At 39.9% G+C, this 14,053-nt stretch overlaps 1 protein-coding gene across 1 annotated transcript in view; it reads right to left on the bottom strand.

Annotated features, from left to right (window-relative positions):
* Positions 1-14,053, bottom strand: part of RPS6KA2 (ribosomal protein S6 kinase A2) — a 250,972-nt gene that overhangs the window by 162,787 nt on the left and 74,132 nt on the right. The window lies entirely within an intron of this gene.

Genomic DNA, 14,053 nt, shown 5'->3' with positions numbered 1-14,053 from the left:
CCCCCCGCCCCCGAAATTGGAAAGCTTACCATCCTGTTCACAATCACCCGCCCGCTTTACATTAAAATACATAACACTGGCACAGCTCTGAAAATAGAAAGCACAATCTAAATGGTAAGTATTACTATTCTTATTGTACTACAGCAGGGAGCTACAGCCCTTCTAGGAGGTTCAGTATTTACAGGCTCTAATTTTGAGCTGCACGGCAAGCATGCAGACTTACAGCTGCACCCCTCACCTCCCCGCAACAAAATCACATTTTTCAGCTTTTCTCCAAAAACTAATGAACCTCAGTGTGATCCAGAGACCAAAGAGGTTTCTCTGCCTATTGCACACAGTTCAGACTCCTTTTCTATGGCAGCCTTTCCTTTCTGACTACTAAGGAGCCCCCAGACATGCCTTTCTCTCGTAACCTCACATGAAAAGGGAATTACTCTGATGACTTATTAACAACTTAGATAAATGAGCCCAGGGAGAGCGGACATCACTACAGCCTGAGAAAACTTAGAGGTTAAATGACAACACCTCTGAAGTCCATCTGCTCTAAAAGAGAGGTGCATTTTGCTTTAATTGCATATCTGGGCTGTGCTGTGAACTACCTGGGCTAGCAATGCCTGTCACTATCTGCTTTGTTCTCAGGTTCTCGGTCCCACTCTTCTGTCTAAAGCTCACCATGGTCTATATGTACCCAGAAAAGTATTAACAGGGGAAAAAAAAACAACCCAAAATGAATATTTTGGCATTTATGGTTTCATTAAAAAGGAGACTAGATTGGAAAAGCTACCATTAGTGCTGGGCTCTGCAATTTCATAGAGCCTGACTCTCCTGTGCCTGGTCCCCAGTGCTACCCCAGACTAAGGTAACTGTTGCACAGTGACACTCTGCTCTTTCCTTTCCCCTTCTCAGCACACCTTCTGATTGCTTCTCCAATTTTCTTGGTTTGCAACAGAAGTACCTTAGGAGGTTGCTTTCACAGTGCTACCCCAGTGCAAGCCATGCCAAGCCTAGGAGCCCTTTACCATTACAGTTCTGTTGTCTCCCCAGATAAAGATCCTGGAGCAGAGGCAAGTGTCCAAGAAGAAAACCTCAGGTATGTATAGGTACACCTATACACAGGCGAAACAATGAACAGGCTAAAAGGCAATTTAGTTGGTCAATACCAAAATTACTTGCTCATGCAGCCTCTCCAGTCAAGTTTTGTGTCTCCTCACAACCTTGCTGCAGTAAAATCTGCAGTGTCACAAAGGCCTCAGGCACTCAGCTGATTACTTGACCTCCCCTCACCTGTCCTGATGCACCACACAGCTGCTGCTGCAACTTCTTCTGTCCTGCCTTTTCCCTGGCAAAGAAGCTATACCAGGCTTTGTGCTGGCAAATGCTTTTGGCAGCCTCACACATTCCCACCTGTGTAAGCCACTTGAGCCCTAAATAGCAACCAGACAAGCTCAGGGTAAGGTTCCTGTACCCTTCCCATCATAGATACATCCCTGGTCACTGACATCTGTATTAATGCAGAGGAGGTGATCATTTCCCAGCTTTGAATACACAGGCTGTGTGTAATAATATGAAGTATATGAGTGCCTGTTGCTATTTACACCAACAGATTTATCACAACCTTCCATTCTCATTATGCTGGTAGTGATTTCACATACAGGGACGTGCAGTCATCATTAAATGAGCCTGTGCTGGAATAAACTTCCAATAAAACTATATGGGCTATGATTTAATACCTAACTATCAGGTATGCTTATTACATTCAGAATTCTGCTCTTTAACACAAAAACAAATAAAATTTTTAAAACAATCCATCACAATGAATTGGCAATTAATCGTGCAAATCAGAGCAAAAACTAGCCTTGTACGCTAAAGTTTAGACTACAACACTGAACACAGTGCCCAAGGATAGGAAGTAACTCTCTTACACCCCTGACAAGATACTAAGGCATGGAAATAGGCATGCTATTCTTGTTTTCTTACTCTGCTTTCAGACAGGTGATTAGAGATTAAATACAGAAGGACAACCAGCCACCTTTGCTCTACCGGGCAGCAGAGATATTGCAGAATATATTCCAACTGCAAAAAAGCAAAAGCAACTGAGATGCAAAAATGTACATTAAAAAAATACAAATACAGAAATAAAACAAAATACATGTGCATGCAAAATTAAAGCATAGGGATAGATATGTAAAAAAAAAAATTCTACTACAGTTCCACATGGCATGCTTCAAGACATTGAACTTAACTTTGCTTCAGAAAAACAAATGAGACATCAAAAACATTAACTCAAACTTTCACATAAGTCAGACAATAACCACTTTTCACAGTGATTCTAATAAAAAGGTGCAAGCTGAAAAGAAAATATTAAATTGGAACATTCAGCATAACATTTATAAACATATTACTGTCAGATCAATCTACAGTGTGAAATATTAACTGCACTTAGAAATTCATGTCTTTAAATTACTTATCTTCTCTGAGCAATTTTAACTGCTGAGGAACTTGATGGAGAAAAAAATCCCCCAATGTCTCTGTTTAAGACAATAATAAACAACAAAAATGATGGAGGGGACATACGACATTACAACCAGTAATACTCATCTGTATTCTGAAATATGCTTTTTAAAACTAGAATCATATATGCTGTAAAACAAAATAAATAAACACAATAGCAGGGGTGCCCCTTCTCCCAGTGAGCTTAATAGCAAAATAAAGTTTGCTTCAGCTGGAAACAGGCTTTAAAAACCCTCAAACAAAAAAGCTCATAGCCAGGATTCAAGACAAACTCTCCAGCAGGCATCACCACAATTAGATATTACATAGCCCAGGTTTGAATTTTTATAAGATAAATTGAGAATTCCCAATTAATATCTAATGAAAGCCAACAGTCCTTTCCTTGTGTGTACAGATGGACCATACCAAGAGCAGTAACAGACTGAAGGACCCAGACTTAGAAAATTAACATGGGGCAGCAAAACAGCCTGAACAGCACCCAAGTGAGAAGGATGCCAGTAGCTAGTCCCAGATGAATCATCAATTTCTAAATGATAGAACATGCAAGTCCAAGATATCTACCACAAGCTGGATGATACAATTACCAAGAGAAATTCTATATTTCTGTATTACACAAAACATGAGGCTATATGTTGAAATCACGCCTTCTATTTTTTTTATGTGAATCAACAATTTATGAGCAAACCCATAATGACTCTGCTACTTGAGTAAATTTAGTGGTCACTGCAAAAGTAAAAACTATGAATTGATAAAACTATGAATTCCTTGCAAATGCAATCAGTATTACCGATCCTTCCTCAGTAAATCCATCAGAAAGCCAGAAAAAAATCCAGAGAGAAATAAGACAGCATCAGAAGCAGAGACACCACAAACAGAACAAATAAGATTATCAGAACAAAACATGCAGAGAAAAGGAAAATGAGACTCCCACAATAGAGGCCCAAGGGACAATGCTACAGAAAAGGTGAATTACACAGTGCCATTTATGCTCTCATTAAAGAAACTCAAGAGCAAGAGCAGATGTTTCTAAGAGACACCAATCAGCTGAATAAGGAACACTTTCCCCCCGGTGGTTAGATTGTAGACGACTCTTCCAATGATTGCTGTTTCCTCATCTTCAATGCTGGACAAATTGCCATATGGCTTCTGTTTCCTCAGTGAATACGTGAGGTGGATATTTTTCTTACTGATGTTTCTTTCAATAAGATAGGATGGGCTTTGCCCAAAGAAGTGCTTGGGCTTTGCTCTCATTGCACCAATGTACCCATGTGGGTCAGCCCTTCCAGCCACTGTACGTAATTAAGTACCTTGTCCTATTTAGCCTACACTTCACTGGAGTTTTCTCTTTTATAAAGGTGCACTGCCCTGCCAGCGCTGCAGAATACAGGCAGTGACTTGCCATCTCAGACATTCTTCTCACCAGCAGTGACAAGTGATCAACAATGTTGGTTGGATGGGGATATAAGGGAATAGGCAGGAAAGAAAATGCTTTTTCCCTTTCTCTCACCTCCTGGCTGCATATCACAAGCTTCAGTAATTTCGATCCTTTTCATATATGTATTATTCCAGTGGAGGTGCAGGCCCCTTCAACCATCTTGCAAATTAAAATCACTGCTCAGAAGGAAGGAGAAAGCAAAGTCATACATCTTGTCTAACTGATGTACTGGCAGGACACAGGCTCCTCTAATCCCAAGAGAAACCAACAGCCCTACAATACCTGTTTAATCTTGCACTTGTAACCTCAAGGCCTCTGGGCAAAAGCAGAGTACTTCTTATACCCACATATAGGTAATTCCCTTGTTGCTAAAAGCATCATCCAACACACTGGCAATTATATGAAAAGTAACTGGTATAAATAGAAGTGCAGCAACCGCAGGACAGAATGACTTTAAAAAGACCTGTTTTGCTCAATATGGTGATATTAGTGGATTCTATTCAACACCTTAAAATATTCCTAAAAATGGGCATCAAAATAAATTCTCGATAGATGTGAAATCGGTATTTTGCAGGGATGCAAGTTGCTTAGATGGAGACAAAAGTTCTGAAGGGTTTTCAATAGACTACATCAACAGTAAGATTAAAAAAAAAATTACACAGCAGCACTAAGAGGGTGAACCACCTCTGTGCCCTGCTGGTGCAGAAAAATCATATAATATCCTGAGTTGAAAGGAATCCACAGGGATTATTGAGTCTAACTCCTGACCCCGCATGTGACAGCCCCAAGAATCCCACCATGTGCCTGAGAGCATTGTCCAAATGCTTCTTGAACTCTGTCAGGCTGGTGCTGTGACCACTGCCCTGGGGAGCCTGTTCCAGTGCCCAGTCACTCCCTGGGTGAAGAACCTTTTCCTAATATACAAGCTAAATCTCCCCTGACACAACTTCAGGCCATTGAGGTCTCCTTGGTTCAGTTGCCTAAAAATCTTCCTCAATCCCTCCTAAGCATCCACCAGTCACATGATTATAGTGGTACTTTCAGACAACCAAATGAGCCACACTATGAGGACATATGCCTTGTTCTTATTTGTGCAGGGAGACCCGGCAGTGCTGCAGAAATTATAGTTCCAGAACAAGAGAACAATATTTGATTGAGTTTTCACCAGATGACAGACATTTTAATTCTCACAAAAGCATCTTGTGTTAGTGCTTGAACATCAGATTGGCAAGTGTCACAGCTGCTGTATTGACTGCTCTCATATGTGCTTTGCTTCTTACAGACTCAGAGGAACATGCAACAGCTTCCCGGCCACACGCACGTCAGTCAGCTCTGGACTACTTTTAGGATGGAGATTAAGATCTCTAGCAATCTGCATAGAAGAGTACCAGCCTCAATTTTCTTTTTTTGCTTTTTAGTGATATCACTGAGCATTTTACTTTCTTGGCTGATACTATATACTGGTCTTGCTGGATTTTGTTAGCTTAGATAGAAATATAAGACAAAGAACACAAAAATCCAATCTCCTTTATATAACATAAGCTTCTACTCCAACATGATGGAGATTGCTGAAGATAGAATTTTTCTTTCCTTTGGACAATCAGAAAATCATACTTTTCTCCTATAAAGGACTAGAAGTTTTCTGGAAGGAAGGATGCTACTTATTAACTGAAGTATGAACAGTCTTATCACATGAATATTTATGAATATCACTTTGAGCGAACATTATACAATAGAAAATTGGATGGAAGAATTTCATTATGCACAGCATATGTTTACTGTTTATTCAGACTAGCCATGAACAATATCAAAAGAGGCATTTGTTAGAAATCTGCTAATAGGCAATTTTCCTTTAATAGGCTCTGAAAGATATCCTACACCTAACAGGAGAAATAGTGCATGGAACATTTACTGGAGCCCCCATTTCTACTTCTAATAATCATCGACAGAGCAAGCTTACACTGCAGTAAGCAGAAAAGCCAGATCACTGTCTGACATTGAAACCCTGAGAAACAGAAAAGTGGATAATGGGGTTTGCAAATTTATCCAGGAAAGCACCAATTTTAGGTAAAATTTTTTCTTCAATTATTTAATAAAACCACACACATGAGGTACAAAAGTTAACTAGCTGTACAAAAAGCATCATATTTAGTTGAACTGAGTGACCTGAATTAATATCCTTCTTCCATATCTGAAACTATTTGTATGACCTTGAAGAACCTCAAACTCTCTAGCTATGTCTAGCTCCAGGGCATGTACAAAATCCAGCCACATCCTGGATCCTCTATCAAATAGGGGCACAGATTGCATGGTTTTTCTCTTATTCTTCCCAAATGGCATCTCCTGTCCCCAGTGAAGAGAATGCCTCCCGATATTTTTAGCCTGAAAGGAGACCAAGTGCACTCTGACAGGTGGGTATGTAAACTCAGGACCCTAAAAGGTTTGCACCTGCACTTCAATGCAGAGAAAAAACTCTGCTTCAAATCTCCTTCCATAAAATGGGGCTGGAGTATTCTGCCACTGCATAAGACCTCTTTCAGAGAAAACACAATGATTGATATTATGTGTTCACAGCCAAAATTTTAGCTGAAGGCTGTCACGTATTTGCTAGATTTATTTACAGAAACAGATTAACTGTGAGTAATGTCAAAGAAAAAACCAATGGGACGTGCAAATTTACCTTGGTAGGCATTACATCTAGCAAGACAAATAACATACAGAATATTTTCAAAATATATTACACACCTAACACTCACTGAAAATTTGGCTTAAGGTTGTACGAACACCTACCCCATGTTAGACACAACAAAAATGAGATTCATAAATAAAGAAATCAGTAATCCCTTTTGAAATCTTTAGCATTAGTTTCCTTCTTGTTGGACTTGTACAGCTCTTTAGACAATTTTTGAAGGACTGCTTTAAATTAATGTAGTGGCAGTACTTAATTCCAGATTACAGGCACATCTATCCCTGCCTGTTTTTGAAATAGAAGCTGAAGAAACAGAGAAAAAAGGTCTAAATTCTCTGTCTAATGCAGCAACATAGGAAGTGTGAAACGGAAAAAAAAACCACAAAATTGTTTTAACCCTCAAAAAGTTAGTTAGGTTCCATTTGGTATTCACAAAGACACATAATGATTTCTTAATTCATCCAGAACAATAGTCCAAAGTCCTATTTTACTGCTGACAAATTAAAATCAATATTCAACTCATCTTCCATGCACTTTATATAGTAAAGCTAAAGAAATTTTCATCAGGATTTCACAACACCAGAAACTGCGAAGGATGTGGGAATAGTACTAGCCAAATACTATGTCAGTGTTTCCTCTAAAGTTTGTGGCATCATGAAACATGATGAGTTTTAGAGCTGCTTTGAAAAGACCCACATGCCCTGGGCTGCTTATCTGTAACCTCACAGCAGCATTCAGCTGTAGAGGTGTATGTGTAGGCAGCTCACTTGGGATCAGAGCAAAGTGGCCTCCATCCAATAGCTGTCCAAGGACACAGGGGTGAACAACAGTGCTCTTCTTACCACAAGGACCATGTGGGTCCAGAGACAGGCACCACAGTGGAAGCATCTTCAGTAAAGGCAAGAAAGACAAGCCATAAAATGTCTCTGTTTAGGACTGATTGTTGTCACAAGATATATTTAGTATGTCAGATGACCTTTTCCTTATTTAATTTCAGATACACAAAGTGTCACCTTCTCTTAAGTGTCGTGTCACTTCTCTCATCTAAGTCACCAGGCAGCAGGAAGTGCATGAGGTTCTTTCTGTGTAACTGAGCCTGCCCACACTGGAAGTGAGTCTTCCTGGCTGATGCTTCAACAAATATCTGCAAGAAATTTCAACATCGTGTGTATGTCTTCCTACTCATCTAACAAATGTGTGAAATTAAAGAGCACATGTGGATTAATGTCCAAATACTTGATTAACATAATGGACAAAAAAAAAGGCAACTCATCATATTAAATCAATTTGACATCTTTCTACGAATTTCATATATCTTTTCAAAACATAACTCTAACATAAGACATACAGAGAAATAAGCAACACTATGTGTATAACACAAATGAAACAAAAATCTAATTCCCCATATACACAACACAATACTTGCAGTTTTATTTGTTTTTATCAACTAGAGATTAAAATGTGCAATTAATTCTATCATAAGGTAAGCTATGCTATTTAATAAAAGTTCAAATACTTATTCATACACTTCAATGTACAGATTAAAATCCTACAGAACTTCTGCTGTCCTACTTAGTGTGCGATGAGGAAAATGTACAGTTGTGGCCAAGATGTTATAAATCTCCTCCCAAGTGATATTGTCTACCTAAATACAGTGACATTCTTCAAACAAAATGAAACGTCTTTTAACATACAACACAAATATTAAATTCGTCACTTCAGCAGCAATGCTGATATTTGACTCCAATATTTTTTTTTGAACCAATGAAAAATTCTGTAAGAACCACTTGCCTTTGAACCATAAACTTCTGTTAATGTCACAAAGCAGTCATCTCATTCATAAAGCTTGCAGTGTACAGTGTGTGATTCACGCCATATACATTCACTGAAATGTGGCACCTTTGCCCTAATACGCTACTGGGATCTGATTTCATATTCTGATACTCCCTTTAGCATCCAGTATGAAATCTTACCATGCATAGTGATGTGGGACAGAACATCTACAGATTTAGGAGACAGACAGAATTAGGAGACTGAGATTTTTCTTTCGCTTCAACTCCCAAAGGAGAAAATGGATGTATTTGTCAGATATGAGGAACAAATAATGCAGCTACTACACAGACTTGTAACAAGGTTCTCCCTTCCCATCTTCACAGATAAAAGAGAGTTTTTGCAGCTTCCAAAGAGCTGTTCATGGGCATCTTGCTCTAGCTGAGATGCTTAGGAACTGCAAGCAAGGAGCATTTCAAAAAGGCACAGCGGAGCCTTCCTATTGTATGCCTTGGGGACTGAAAAATGTGTTATTTATCACTGTGATTTTACTATGTTCTTAATATTTATATATTTAGTCCCTTCTTTCACTCCAGAGTCCATCTATTCGTACTTCCTGTTCCCCAGGTCTTCTCTTCAAATGCATGACTCACTCCTCTTAATTCAAAAAAATTGAAATAATAAAAATAACAACTAAAAAAAGTTGATTTTTAGGGACTGTTTTATGGCACATCTCTGGGCTTCAGAAGATCCAAAAACATGCAAGAAGAAATATGAGAGAGAACAAATCATAAAGGGATATTCAGGGGGCTGTACCTGTCATGTAGTAACACTTAGACTGGTAATATAAAGATAGAAAAAAATGCTTTTAGCAGCATAACTGAGCTTTGAAGTATTATTGTGTGTCTTCTAGCACATGAAGCTTTAAAATCTATTGGATTCTGGAGTCATAGTGATACGTGGGAAACATCAGAGCTGAAGTATCCAGTTGGTGTCTGGTCACCAGTGGTGTCTCCACATCTCAGTATTGGGCCTAATTCTGTTTAATGTCTTTATTGATGATCTGGATGAGGGATTTGAGTGCATACCCATCAAGTTTGCAGCAAGTCAGGTGGGAGTGTTGATCTGCTGCAGTGTTACAGGCTTTGGGACAAGTGGTCGGAAAGTTGCCCGGTGGAAAAGGACCTAGGGGTGCTGCTGGACAGCCAGCTGGACATAAGCCAGCATGTGCCCAGGTGGCCAAGAAGGGCAATGGCATCCAAGCTTGTATAAAGAACAGGGTGACCAGCAGGATGAGGACAGTGCTTTATACTCGGCCCTGGTGAGGCTGCACCTCAAAACCTGTGTTGTTTTGGGCAAGGACATGGAGGTGCTGGAGTGAGTCCAAAGAAGGGCAACAGAGCTGGAGAAGGGTCAGGAGCACAAGTCCTGTGAGGGCTAGCTGAGGGAGCTGGGGATGTTTAGCCTGGAGAAAAGGAGGTTCAAGAGAGATTTTACTGCTCTCTACAACTATCTGAAGAAAGGAGGTTGTATGGTCTCTTTTCACAGGCAACTAGCAATAGGACAATAGGAAATGACCTCAGTCTCTGCCAGGGGAGGTTCAGATTGGCTATTAAGAAAAATTTCTTCATAAAAAGTGTTTTCAAGCATGGGAACAAGTTGCCAAGAGAAATGGTTGAGTCACCATCCCTTAAAGTATTTAGAAGATGTGCAAATGTGGCATATAGGGACATGGTTTAGTAGTGGACTTGGCTAATGATTAGGTTAATGATTAGGCTAATGATTAGGCTAATGACCAGGTTAATGATTAGGCTCAATGTTCTTAGAGGTCTTTTCCAACCTAAATGATTCTATGATTTCACTGAAAAAGAAAGTACAACTGCCCTGGCCCAGCTAACCTGCTGTAAGATGGATGCAGCCATAAGAGATGTTGGGAAACAAGAACTGAAACAAGTTCTTCATGGGAAGGAGGAATGGAGCTAAAGCCACCTGCTTCTCACAGAGATAAACATGGTTTTGGAGGCTGTGTAGAGGTTTGTTGTATTTTAGACAAAAAGATCTTGGCTCATTAGAGGAATATCATTAGTCCTGGCATAAGCCCTCACTTGTGGCCTCACTCTGCCATCTCCAGGCCATCATTTCCTTCTTCCTCTCTGCTGGCACAAGTATTTCCATAGCCACAGAATGAACCAAACTGGAGAACTGGTCCAAATTAAAACTGGGCCAGAAACCAATCCAGAATGCTAATTTTAAACCAGTTCAGGTCCCTCATCTGATTCACTAAACAAATATCTGTGCCTACTCAATATTTTTTCCAGTGGTGGGGTCAGGAATGTGTGTGCTTGTGAGGTGGCTCTGCCTCCTCCATTGGCAGGGATGGGTTATGCCAACAAAACTCCTGGCTTCCCAGGTACAAAACTGGCACACTGCAGCTGCCTGGCCTGGCAGAACTGGAATCACTGAGCAGGACACGTCAAACTATCCTTTTTATCACAGTGAAGGTTAAGGTAACAGTGCTGGTATAGAAGGGACATTTTAAAATGTCCTAAAGTATTTTTCTTTATTATAAAACTAGCCAAAGTGAATTAGCTAAAAAAATACAAAACTTGGAATTATGCTTTGAGATTATGTGCTTTCCAAAAAGTTGAATCTATAAAAGGTTCTTGGATTGTTTAAAAGGAAAAAGATCCCAAAACGTGTGAGGGAGTAACCTATAGCTGCACTGCAGAAATTCAGAGGGCTGTTTAAAGCCAAGAACCCTACCAGAACTGACTGGGCTCCACTTTAATGCAGAAGACTAACAACTGGGAGTGTAGTACAGCTAAGACTGCAAGTTCCAGTGGTGTTAATTGGCACCACTTTAATTGATTTTCTGAACAGTATTTTCTGGCACTTATCTGATTTAATCTTCTATGGCTGCTAATACTTTCCCTGTTAGGCAACTCTTTGTTCTCCTAGAACCATATAACTGCACACACAAGTGTGCACCTCTTACAAATCTCTGTAGGTTTGTAGTATGTATGCTAGCACATGTCCAGAATTTGAGTTCCAGTTGGGGGCTACAGGCCTGAGACACCTGTGTGAGTGCAAATGGCATGACCTGAACTGTACAGCTGGGATGTGTTTGATGCACATTGCTCAGTGAATTTGAGAACCACTATCAAATGCAACACGGATGTAACCACAGGCAGCCAGTCAACACACAACATTCTTGAATTCTTATGAAGTTGTTTTAATGCCATCACAAAATCATCAGACAGTTATTCAAGTTTTCACTACTTGTTGGTCTCATCAGGAGGCTGTTTAGAAACTCACCTTCCTATTCACTCTAGTGCCTAACTTAGAGGCACCACAGCTAAAATCTTTTGCTCTTACTCTAGCATCTTTCCAGGCAGATTGTTTTTTAAAGGATAATCATATCTCCTCCCTGTTTTGACTTAGCTATGCTAAATGAGAGTGAGATTTTGGCCTCCCCTCACTCAACCATCTCTCCTTGCTTGTGTCCCAATACACAGCCCTGTCCTAGACTTGATCACGTCTATCCTCCTTGTAGATGTCATGAACAGAGGAGCTTTTATTGGAGCCTCAGTAGTAACATCAATTGGTAGTTCTTCATCACAAGAAATACTTTAGGAATTTCTTCAATTTTTCCATTACTATTTCAAATTTTTAGTTCACTTTGCCCTGTAAATTAAGCAGGAAACTTAGCCGGACTTCCTTGGTGGAATACTCTAACTGGGACTCCTAAACCTGTCGTGTACTCAATGGAATAAGACAGAAAGCTCTCTGACCCCCTCTTTGGATCCTCCAACATAAGAATGGAAATGGAGTAAGTCCAGAGGAGGGCCACTAAGTGAATCAGAGGTCTAAAGCACCTGTCCTACAAAGGCTGAGAGAGCTGGGTTTGTTCAGCCTGGAGAAGAGAAGACTCTGGAGAGACCTTACAGCAGCCTTCCAGTACCTAAAGAGAGCTGATGATAAAAGGAGTAACTTTTCACATAAGCAGATAGTGATAGGACAAAGGGAAATGGTTTTAAATTAAGAGGAGCTATTTAGGTTAGATGTTAGGAGGAAATTCTTTACTCAGAGGGTGATGAGACACAGGAAGGGCTTGCCCACAGAAGTGGTTCCCTCATCCCTGCAAGCGTCCAACGCCAGGTTGGATGGGTCCCTCGGGGCCTGATCTAGTGAGTGGCACTCCTGCCCATGGAAGGGGGCTGGAATGATATGATTTTTAAGGTGCCTTCCAACCCAAACCATTCTATGATTCTGTTTTCTTTCCCTGATAAATAACCGTATGTTTTCAGCATACTATTAGCTTAGAACATAGTAATGTTTGTTTTGGCCACAACTCCAACATAGCTGTGAGAAATTTCCCCCTCTCAACCACTAATGCATAATCTGAATCTTCCCCTAACCCTCATTTGAGTTTTGTTTGGATACTTCCTGGGGATTTTTATTTGAAATAGAATGAAGCTAAGCAATTGCAGGATAAATAATACCATCTAATATTTCTTAGACAAATATACAATTCTTAAATCGCTCTTAAAACTTTGAAGTTTCAAAGCCAGTGGCTCAGTAGAGCACTCTGAGTCAGAGCTGGCTAAAATGGTATTTCTGAAAAAATATGCACGACATGGCAGTCAAAAGAGACATTTGTAAAATTTCCTGTAAAGTTTCAGAAAATCTCTGAAAACATTTGTGAACAATACTATGAGGATTTGGCAAACAGTTTGGAAAATACAAGAACAACATACGTACGTACCTACACCTGAAGCTGGCAGCTACCAAATGGGTCACAGCGGGTGTGCAGCTGCCTTAAGCCTCCAGTGATCAAAGGGTCATTGCCTAAGCAGGTCAGACCCTTTACCCCTCATGGTAAATACTTTCCTCACAAACACTTCTATAAGTATACTTCCCACTCTCTTATCCCCAAATCAGCAGGTACACATGACATGTTGATTGTTGAATTCATGTTAAGCTAGGTTTGAATTTTTCTAATGATCTGAGACAGTTTGCTGCTAAAGACAATATACATCGGCTGTGTAGACAACCTGCTATTAGTGGCTCAAATTTACTATTTAAAATTTCTAGATGTAGAAAGCACATATATATTTTTTCTTTCCTCCCCCACCTATTATCAGATACAGTAAGTTGACTTTTAGGGAATTTACGAAGTCACACTGGAAGTGGTATGTTGCACATCTTTGCTCTCAACTTGAAACATAGATTCTTTGCCTTTCTTCACTACTTGTACTTGCTTCTTAAACCTAGCCCACCTTCTGATGATACCACCTGAAAATAAACAGTGGGTCTATGGCTCGTACATCAAGATTTCACAAAAACTTTGTGTCAACTTTGATTTCTAGGTATTTAAAGGAATCTGCATATCCTTCTTGGAGAGCTGGGAGGCAGACTTCATGCCCTTGTTTTCCAATGGCAACTTTGCTTTTTGGAGTTTTTTGTCAGGCAAACCCCACAGTTTTTCCGGAATATTAAAAGTAATTGAGCTAATGAAAAGCTAATAGGCTTTAGCTTAGAGGGTTGCAAAGAATAGCCTGCCATTATTCAAAACGCCCTGTAATAGAGCACCTTGTTAATTAGAGATGATTCACAGATGACTTGCAATAGATTATGGTAGTTCTGAA

The sequence above is a fragment of the Corvus brachyrhynchos genome, unplaced genomic scaffold (genome assembly GCF_000691975.1).
Source record: "Corvus brachyrhynchos isolate BGI_N302 unplaced genomic scaffold, ASM69197v1 scaffold70, whole genome shotgun sequence".
Lineage (NCBI taxonomy): Eukaryota > Metazoa > Chordata > Aves > Passeriformes > Corvidae > Corvus > Corvus brachyrhynchos.
Note: the sequence above shows the minus strand (reverse complement) of the source record. Positions and strands in the feature narration are given on the sequence as shown.